Genomic DNA, 10,000 nt, shown 5'->3' with positions numbered 1-10,000 from the left:
TCCCTATTGGACAGAGGTTAGATGTCAGAGAACTAACAGGTTAGGGTGGTCCAGTTCCCTATTGGACAGAGTTTAGAGGTCAGAGAACTAACAGGTTCGGGTGGTCCAGCTCCCTATTGGACAGAGGTTAGAGGTCAGAGAACTAACAGGGTCGGGTGGTCCAGCTCCCTATTGGACAGAGGTTAGAGGTCAGAGAACTAACAGGTTAGGGTGGTCCAGCTCCCTATTGGACAGAGGTTAGAGGTCAGAGAACTAACAGGGTCGGGTGGTCCAGCTCCCTATTGGACAGAGGTTAGAGGTCAGAGAACTAACAGGTTAGGGTGGTCCAGCTCCCTATTGGACAGAGGTTAGAGGTCAGAGAACTAACAGGTTAGGGTGGTCCAGCTCCCTATTGGACAGAGGTTAGAGGTCAGAGAACTAACAGGTTAGGGTGGTCCAGCTCCCTATTGGACAGAGGTTAGAGGTCAGAGAACTAACAGGTTAGGGTGGTCCAGCTCCCTATTGGACAGAGGTTAGAGGTCAGAGAACTAACAGGTTAGGGTGGTCCAGCTCCCTATTGGACAGAGGTTAGAGGTCAGAGAACTAACAGGTTAGGGTGGTCCAGCTCCCTATTGGACAGAGGTTAGAGGTCAGAGAACTAACAGGTTAGGGTGGTCCAGCTCCCTATTGGACAGAGGTTAGAGGTCAGAGAACTAACAGGTTCGGGTGGTCCAGTTCCCTATTGGACAGAGGTTAGAGGTCAGAGAACTAACAGGGTCGGGTGGTCCAGCTCCCTATTGGACAGAGGTTAGAGGTCAGAGAACTAACAGGTTAGGGTGGTCCAGCTCCCTATTGGACAGAGGTTAGAGGTCAGAGAACTAACAGGTTAGGGTGGTCCAGCTCCCTATTGGACAGAGGTTAGAGGTCAGAGAACTAACAGGTTCGGGTGGTCCAGTTCCCTATTGGACAGAGGTTAGAGGTCAGAGAACTAACAGGTTAGGGTGGTCCAGCTCCCTATTGGACAGAGGTTAGAGGTCAGAGAACTAACAGGTTAGGGTGGTCCAGTTCCCTATTGGACAGAGGTTAGAGGTCAGAGAACTAACAGGGTCGGGTGGTCCAGCTCCCTATTGGACAGAGGTTAGAGGTCAGAGAACTAACAGGTTAGGGTGGTCCAGCTCCCTATTGGACAGAGGTTAGAGGTCAGAGAACTAACAGGTTAGGGTGGTCCAGCTCCCTATTGGACAGAGGTTAGAGGTCAGAGAACTAACAGGTTAGGGTGGTCCAGCTCCCTATTGGACAGAGGTTAGAGGTCAGAGAACTAACAGGTTCGAGTGGTCCAGCTCCCTATTAGACAGAGGTTAGAGATCAGAGAACTAACAGGTTCGGGTGGTCCAGCTCCCTATTAGACAGAGGTTAGAGGTCAGAGAACTAACAGGGTCGGGTGGTCCAGTTCCCTATTGGACAGAGGTTAGAGGTCAGAGAACTAACAGGGTCGGGTGGTCCAGCTCCCTATTGGACAGAGGTTAGAGGTCAGAGAACTAACAGGGTCGGGTGGTCCAGCTCCCTATTGGACAGAGGTTAGAGGTCAGAGAACTAACAGGTTAGGGTGGTCCAGCTCCCTATTGGACAGAGGTTAGAGGTCAGAGAACTAACAGGTTAGGGTGGTCCAGCTCCCTATTGGACAGAGGTTAGAGGTCAGAGAACTAACAGGTTAGGGTGGTCCAGCTCCCTATTGGACAGAGGTTAGAGGTCAGAGAACTAACAGGGTCGGGTGGTCCAGCTCCCTATTGGACAGAGGTTAGAGGTCAGAGAACTAACAGGTTAGGGTGGTCCAGCTCCCTATTGGACAGAGGTTAGAGGTCAGAGAACTAACAGGTTCGGGTGGTCCAGCTCCCTATTGGACAGAGGTTAGAGGTCAGAGAACTAACAGGTTAGGGTGGTCCAGCTCCCTATTGGACAGAGGTTAGATGTCAGAGAACTAACAGGTTAGGGTGGTCCAGTTCCCTATTGGACAGAGTTTAGAGGTCAGAGAACTAACAGGTTCGGGTGGTCCAGCTCCCTATTGGACAGAGGTTAGAGGTCAGAGAACTAACAGGGTCGGGTGGTCCAGCTCCCTATTGGACAGAGGTTAGAGGTCAGAGAACTAACAGGTTAGGGTGGTCCAGCTCCCTATTGGACAGAGGTTAGAGGTCAGAGAACTAACAGGTTCGGGTGGTCCAGCTCCCTATTGGACAGAGGTTAGAGGTCAGAGAACTAACAGGTTAGGGTGGTCCAGCTCCCTATTGGACAGAGGTTAGAGGTCAGAGAACTAACAGGTTAGGGTGGTCCAGTTCCCTATTGGACAGAGGTTAGAGGTCAGAGAACTAACAGGTTCGGGTGGTCCAGCTCCCTATTGGACAGAGGTTAGAGGTCAGAGAACTAACAGGGTTGGGTGGTCCAGCTCCCTATTGGACAGAGGTTAGAGGTCAGAGAACTAACAGGTTAGGGTGGTCCAGCTCCCTATTGGACAGAGGTTAGAGGTCAGAGAACTAACAGGTTAGGGTGGTCCAGCTCCCTATTGGACAGAGGTTAGAGGTCAGAGAACTAACAGGTTAGGGTGGTCCAGCTCCCTATTGGACAGAGGTTAGAGGTCAGAGAACTAACAGGGTCGGGTGGTCCAGCTCCCTATTGGAAAAGAGGTTAGAGGTCAGAGAACTAACAGGTTAGGGTGGTCCAGCTCCCTATTGGACAGAGGTTAGAGGTCAGAGAACTTACACAGGTTAGGGTGGTCCAGCTCCCTATTGGACAGAGGTTAGAGGTCAGAGAACTAATAGGTTCGGGTGGTCCAGCTCCCTATTGGACAGAGGTTAGAGGTCAGAGAACTAACAGGTTAGGGTGGTCCAGCTCCCTATTGGACAGAGGTTAGAGGTCAGAGAACTAACAGGTTAGGGTGGTCCAGCTCCCTATTGGACAGAGGTTAGAGGTCAGAGAACTAACAGGGTCGGGTGGTCCAGCTCCCTATTGGACAGAGGTTAGAGGTCAGAGAACTAACAGGGTCGGGTGGTCCAGCTCCCTATTGGACAGAGGTTAGAGGTCAGAGAACTAACAGGGTCGGGTGGTCCAGCTCCCTATTGGACAGAGGTTAGAGGTCAGAGAACTTACACAGGTTAGGGTGGTCCAGCTCCCTATTGGACAGAGGTTAGAGGTCAGAGAACTAACAGGTTAGGGTGGTCCAGCTCCCTATTAGACAGAGGTTAGAGGTCATAGAACTAACAGGTTAGGGTGGTCCAGCTCCCTATTGGACAGAGGTTAGAGGTCAGAGAACTAACAGGTTCGGGTGGTCCAGCTCCCTATTGGACAGAGGTTAGAGGTCAGAGAACTAACAGGTTAGGGTGGTCCAGCTCCCTATTGGACAGAGGTTAGAGGTCAGAGAACTTACACAGGTTAGGGTGGTCCAGCTCCCTATTGGACAGAGGTTAGAGGTCAGAGAACTAACAGGTTCGGGTGGTCCAGCTCCCTATTGGACAGAGGTTAGAGGTCAGAGAACTAACAGGTTAGGGTGGTCCAGCTCCCTATTGGACAGAGGTTAGAGGTCAGAGAACTAACAGGTTAGGGTGGTCCAGCTCCCTATTGGACAGAGGTTAGTCAGAGAACTAACAGGTTAGGGTGGTCCAGCTCCCTATTAGACAGAGGTTAGAGGTCAGAGAACTAACAGGTTCGGGTGGTCCAGCTCCCTATTGGACAGAGGTTAGAGGTCAGAGAACTAACAGGGTCGGGTGGTCCAGCTCCCTATTGGACAGAGGTTAGAGGTCAGAGAACTAACAGGGTCGGGTGGTCCAGTTCCCTATTGGACAGAGGTTAGAGGTCAGAGAACTAACAGGATAGGGTGGTCCAGTTCCCTATTGGACAGAGGTTAGAGGTCAGAGAACTAACAGGTTCGGGTGGTCCAGCTCCCTATTGGACAGAGGTTAGAGGTCAGAGAACTAACAGGGTCGGGTGGTCCAGCTCCCTATTGGACAGAGGTTAGAGGTCAGAGAACTAACAGGTTCGGGTGGTCCAGCTCCCTATTGGACAGAGGTTAGAGGTCAGAGAACTAACAGGTTAGGGTGGTCCAGCTCCCTATTGGACAGAGGTTAGAGGTCAGAGAACTAACAGGTTAGGGTGGTCCAGCTCCCTATTGGACAGAGGTTAGAGGTCAGAGAACTAACAGGGTCGGATGGTCCAGCTCCCTATTGGACAGAGGTTAGAGGTCAGAGAACTAACAGGTTCGGGTGGTCCAGTTCCCTATTGGACAGAGGTTAGAGGTCAGAGAACTAACAGGGTCGGGTGGTCCAGCTCCCTATTGGACAGAGGTTAGAGGTCAGAGAACTAACAGGTTCGGGTGGTCCAGTTCCCTATTGGACAGAGGTTAGAGGTCAGAGAACTAACAGGGTCGGGTGGTCCAGCTCCCTATTGGACAGAGGTTAGAGGTCAGAGAACTAACAGGTTAGGGTGGTCCAGTTCCCTATTGGACAGAGGTTAGAGGTCAGAGAACTAACAGGGTCGGGTGGTCCAGCTCCCTATTGGACAGAGGTTAGAGGTCAGATAACTAACAGGGTCGGGTGGTCCAGTTCCCTATTGGACAGAGGTTAGAGGTCAGAGAACTAACAGGTTAGGGTGGTCCAGCTCCCTATTGGACAGAGGTTAGAGGTCAGAGAACTAACAGGTTAGGGTGGTCCAGCTCCCTATTGGACAGAGGTTAGAGGTCAGAGAACTAACAGGGTCGGGTGGTCCAGCTCCCTATTGGACAGAGGTTAGAGGTCAGAGAACTAACAGGTTAGGGTGGTCCAGCTCCCTATTGGACAGAGGTTAGAGGTCAGAGAACTAACAGGTTAGGGTGGTCCAGCTCCCTATTGGACAGAGGTTAGAGGTCAGAGAACTAACAGGTTAGGGTGGTCCAGCTCCCTATTGGACAGAGGTTAGATGTCAGAGAACTAACAGGTTAGGGTGGTCCAGTTCCCTATTGGACAGAGTTTAGAGGTCAGAGAACTAACAGGTTCGGGTGGTCCAGCTCCCTATTGGACAGAGGTTAGAGGTCAGAGAACTAACAGGGTCGGGTGGTCCAGCTCCCTATTGGACAGAGGTTAGAGGTCAGAGAACTAACAGGTTAGGGTGGTCCAGCTCCCTATTGGACAGAGGTTAGAGGTCAGAGAACTAACAGGTTCGGGTGGTCCAGCTCCCTATTGGACAGAGGTTAGAGGTCAGAGAACTAACAGGTTAGGGTGGTCCAGCTCCCTATTGGACAGAGGTTAGAGGTCAGAGAACTAACAGGTTAGGGTGGTCCAGTTCCCTATTGGACAGAGGTTAGAGGTCAGAGAACTAACAGGTTCGGGTGGTCCAGCTCCCTATTGGACAGAGGTTAGAGGTCAGAGAACTAACAGGTTAGGGTGGTCCAGCTCCCTATTGGACAGAGGTTAGAGGTCAGAGAACTAACAGGTTAGGGTGGTCCAGCTCCCTATTGGACAGAGGTTAGAGGTCAGAGAACTAACAGGGTCGGGTGGTCCAGCTCCCTATTGGAAAAGAGGTTAGAGGTCAGAGAACTAACAGGTTAGGGTGGTCCAGCTCCCTATTGGACAGAGGTTAGAGGTCAGAGAACTTACACAGGTTAGGGTGGTCCAGCTCCCTATTGGACAGAGGTTAGAGGTCAGAGAACTAATAGGTTCGGGTGGTCCAGCTCCCTATTGGACAGAGGTTAGAGGTCAGAGAACTAACAGGTTAGGGTGGTCCAGCTCCCTATTGGACAGAGGTTAGAGGTCAGAGAACTAACAGGTTAGGGTGGTCCAGCTCCCTATTGGACAGAGGTTAGAGGTCAGAGAACTAACAGGGTCGGGTGGTCCAGCTCCCTATTGGACAGAGGTTAGAGGTCAGAGAACTAACAGGGTCGGGTGGTCCAGCTCCCTATTGGACAGAGGTTAGAGGTCAGAGAACTAACAGGGTCGGGTGGTCCAGCTCCCTATTGGACAGAGGTTAGAGGTCAGAGAACTTACACAGGTTAGGGTGGTCCAGCTCCCTATTGGACAGAGGTTAGAGGTCAGAGAACTAACAGGTTAGGGTGGTCCAGCTCCCTATTAGACAGAGGTTAGAGGTCAGAGAACTAACAGGTTAGGGTGGTCCAGCTCCCTATTGGACAGAGGTTAGAGGTCAGAGAACTAACAGGTTCGGGTGGTCCAGCTCCCTATTGGACAGAGGTTAGAGGTCAGAGAACTAACAGGTTAGGGTGGTCCAGCTCCCTATTGGACAGAGGTTAGAGGTCAGAGAACTTACACAAGTTAGGGTGGTCCAGCTCCCTATTGGACAGAGGTTAGAGGTCAGAGAACTAACAGGTTCGGGTGGTCCAGCTCCCTATTGGACAGAGGTTAGAGGTCAGAGAACTAACAGGTTAGGGTGGTCCAGCTCCCTATTGGACAGAGGTTAGAGGTCAGAGAACTAACAGGTTAGGGTGGTCCAGCTCCCTATTGGACAGAGGTTAGTCAGAGAACTAACAGGTTAGGGTGGTCCAGCTCCCTATTAGACAGAGGTTAGAGGTCAGAGAACTAACAGGTTCGGGTGGTCCAGCTCCCTATTGGACAGAGGTTAGAGGTCAGAGAACTAACAGGGTCGGGTGGTCCAGCTCCCTATTGGACAGAGGTTAGAGGTCAGAGAACTAACAGGGTCGGGTGGTCCAGTTCCCTATTGGACAGAGGTTAGAGGTCAGAGAACTAACAGGATAGGGTGGTCCAGTTCCCTATTGGACAGAGGTTAGAGGTCAGAGAACTAACAGGTTCGGGTGGTCCAGCTCCCTATTGGACAGAGGTTAGAGGTCAGAGAACTAACAGGGTCGGGTGGTCCAGCTCCCTATTGGACAGAGGTTAGAGGTCAGAGAACTAACAGGTTCGGGTGGTCCAGCTCCCTATTGGACAGAGGTTAGAGGTCAGAGAACTAACAGGTTAGGGTGGTCCAGCTCCCTATTGGACAGAGGTTAGAGGTCAGAGAACTAACAGGTTAGGGTGGTCCAGCTCCCTATTGGACAGAGGTTAGAGGTCAGAGAACTAACAGGGTCGGATGGTCCAGCTCCCTATTGGACAGAGGTTAGAGGTCAGAGAACTAACAGGTTCGGGTGGTCCAGTTCCCTATTGGACAGAGGTTAGAGGTCAGAGAACTAACAGGGTCGGGTGGTCCAGCTCCCTATTGGACAGAGGTTAGAGGTCAGAGAACTAACAGGTTCGGGTGGTCCAGTTCCCTATTGGACAGAGGTTAGAGGTCAGAGAACTAACAGGGTCGGGTGGTCCAGCTCCCTATTGGACAGAGGTTAGAGGTCAGAGAACTAACAGGTTAGGGTGGTCCAGCTCCCTATTGGACAGAGGTTAGAGGTCAGAGAACTAACAGGTTAGGGTGGTCCAGCTCCCTATTGGACAGAGGTTAGAGGTCAGAGAACTAACAGGGTCGGGTGGTCCAGCTCCCTATTGGACAGAGGTTAGAGGTCAGAGAACTAACAGGGTCGGGTGGTCCAGCTCCCTATTGGACAGAGGTTAGAGGTCAGAGAACTAACAGGGTCGGGTGGTCCAGCTCCCTATTGGACAGAGGTTAGAGGTCAGAGAACTTACACAGGTTAGGGTGGTCCAGCTCCCTATTGGACAGAGGTTAGAGGTCAGAGAACTAACAGGTTAGGGTGGTCCAGCTCCCTATTAGACAGAGGTTAGAGGTCAGAGAACTAACAGGTTAGGGTGGTCCAGCTCCCTATTGGACAGAGGTTAGAGGTCAGAGAACTAACAGGTTCGGGTGGTCCAGCTCCCTATTGGACAGAGGTTAGAGGTCAGAGAACTAACAGGTTAGGGTGGTCCAGCTCCCTATTGGACAGAGGTTAGAGGTCAGAGAACTTACACAGGTTAGGGTGGTCCAGCTCCCTATTGGACAGAGGTTAGAGGTCAGAGAACTAACAGGTTCGGGTGGTCCAGCTCCCTATTGGACAGAGGTTAGAGGTCAGAGAACTAACAGGTTAGGGTGGTCCAGCTCCCTATTGGACAGAGGTTAGAGGTCAGAGAACTAACAGGTTAGGGTGGTCCAGCTCCCTATTGGACAGAGGTTAGTCAGAGAACTAACAGGTTAGGGTGGTCCAGCTCCCTATTAGACAGAGGTTAGAGGTCAGAGAACTAACAGGTTCGGGTGGTCCAGCTCCCTATTGGACAGAGGTTAGAGGTCAGAGAACTAACAGGGTCGGGTGGTCCAGCTCCCTATTGGACAGAGGTTAGAGGTCAGAGAACTAACAGGGTCGGGTGGTCCAGTTCCCTATTGGACAGAGGTTAGAGGTCAGAGAACTAACAGGATAGGGTGGTCCAGTTCCCTATTGGACAGAGGTTAGAGGTCAGAGAACTAACAGGTTCGGGTGGTCCAGCTCCCTATTGGACAGAGGTTAGAGGTCAGAGAACTAACAGGGTCGGGTGGTCCAGCTCCCTATTGGACAGAGGTTAGAGGTCAGAGAACTAACAGGTTCGGGTGGTCCAGCTCCCTATTGGACAGAGGTTAGAGGTCAGAGAACTAACAGGTTAGGGTGGTCCAGCTCCCTATTGGACAGAGGTTAGAGGTCAGAGAACTAACAGGTTAGGGTGGTCCAGCTCCCTATTGGACAGAGGTTAGAGGTCAGAGAACTAACAGGGTCGGATGGTCCAGCTCCCTATTGGACAGAGGTTAGAGGTCAGAGAACTAACAGGTTCGGGTGGTCCAGTTCCCTATTGGACAGAGGTTAGAGGTCAGAGAACTAACAGGGTCGGGTGGTCCAGCTCCCTATTGGACAGAGGTTAGAGGTCAGAGAACTAACAGGTTCGGGTGGTCCAGTTCCCTATTGGACAGAGGTTAGAGGTCAGAGAACTAACAGGGTCGGGTGGTCCAGCTCCCTATTGGACAGAGGTTAGAGGTCAGAGAACTAACAGGTTAGGGTGGTCCAGTTCCCTATTGGACAGAGGTTAGAGGTCAGAGAACTAACAGGGTCGGGTGGTCCAGCTCCCTATTGGACAGAGGTTAGAGGTCAGATAACTAACAGGGTCGGGTGGTCCAGTTCCCTATTGGACAGAGGTTAGAGGTCAGAGAACTAACAGGGTCGGGTGGTCCAGCTCCCTATTGGACAGAGGTTAGAGGTCAGAGAACTAACAGGTTAGGGTGGTCCAGCTCCCTATTAGACAGAGGTTAGAGGTCAGAGAACTAACAGGTTAGGGTGGTCCAGTTCCCTATTAGACAGAGGTTAGAGGTCAGAGAACTAACAGGTTAGGGTGGTTGCTAGTCCTCCCATATTATTATCTAAATTATAGATCAAGTACTTTTCTTTGTTTAAATAAATAACATTCCACCAGCTACATGTAATACTAATACTGTCCTGATGACCTGTTGACCTCTACTGTCCTGATGACCTCTACTGTCCTGATGACCTGTTGACCTCTACTGTCCTGATGACCTGTTGACCTCTACTGTCCTGATGACCTCTACTGTCCTGATGACCTGTTGACCTCTACTGTCCTGATGACCTGTTGACCTCTACTGTCCTGATGACCTGTTGACCTCTACTGTCCTGATGACCTCTACTGTCCTGATGACCTGTTGACCTCTACTGTCCTGATGACCTGTTGACCTCTACTGTCCTGATGACCTCTACTGCCCTGATGACCTGTTGACCTCTACTGTCCTGATGACCTGTTGACCTCTACTGTCCTGATGACCTGTTGACCTCTACTGTCCCCATCTGACCTGTTGACCTCTACTGTCCTGATGACCTGTTGACCTCTACTGTCCTGATGACCTGTTGACCTCTACTGTCCTGATGACCTGTTGACCTCTACTGTCCTGATGACCTGTTGACCTCTACTGTCCCCATCTGACCTGTTGACCTCTACTGTCCTGATGACCTGTTGCCCTCTACTGTCCTGATGACCTGTTGACCTCTACTGTCCTGATGACCTGTTGACCTCTACTGTCCTGATGACCTGTTGACCTCTACTGTCCTGATGACCTGTTGACCTCTACTGTCCTGATGACC

General features: G+C 51.3%; 1 protein-coding gene across 1 annotated transcript in view; it reads right to left on the bottom strand.

Annotated features, from left to right (window-relative positions):
• The window catches only part of LOC139417010 (atrial natriuretic peptide receptor 2-like), a 40,370-nt gene that overhangs the window by 17,008 nt on the left and 13,362 nt on the right, over positions 1-10,000 (bottom strand). The gene's annotated exons all lie outside the window — the stretch shown is intronic.

The sequence above is a fragment of the Oncorhynchus clarkii genome, chromosome 9, assembly GCF_045791955.1.
Source record: "Oncorhynchus clarkii lewisi isolate Uvic-CL-2024 chromosome 9, UVic_Ocla_1.0, whole genome shotgun sequence".
In the NCBI taxonomy this organism is placed as follows: domain Eukaryota; kingdom Metazoa; phylum Chordata; class Actinopteri; order Salmoniformes; family Salmonidae; genus Oncorhynchus; species Oncorhynchus clarkii.
The sequence above is the reverse complement of the archived record's forward strand: the minus strand, read 5'-3'. Positions and strand labels throughout refer to the sequence as shown.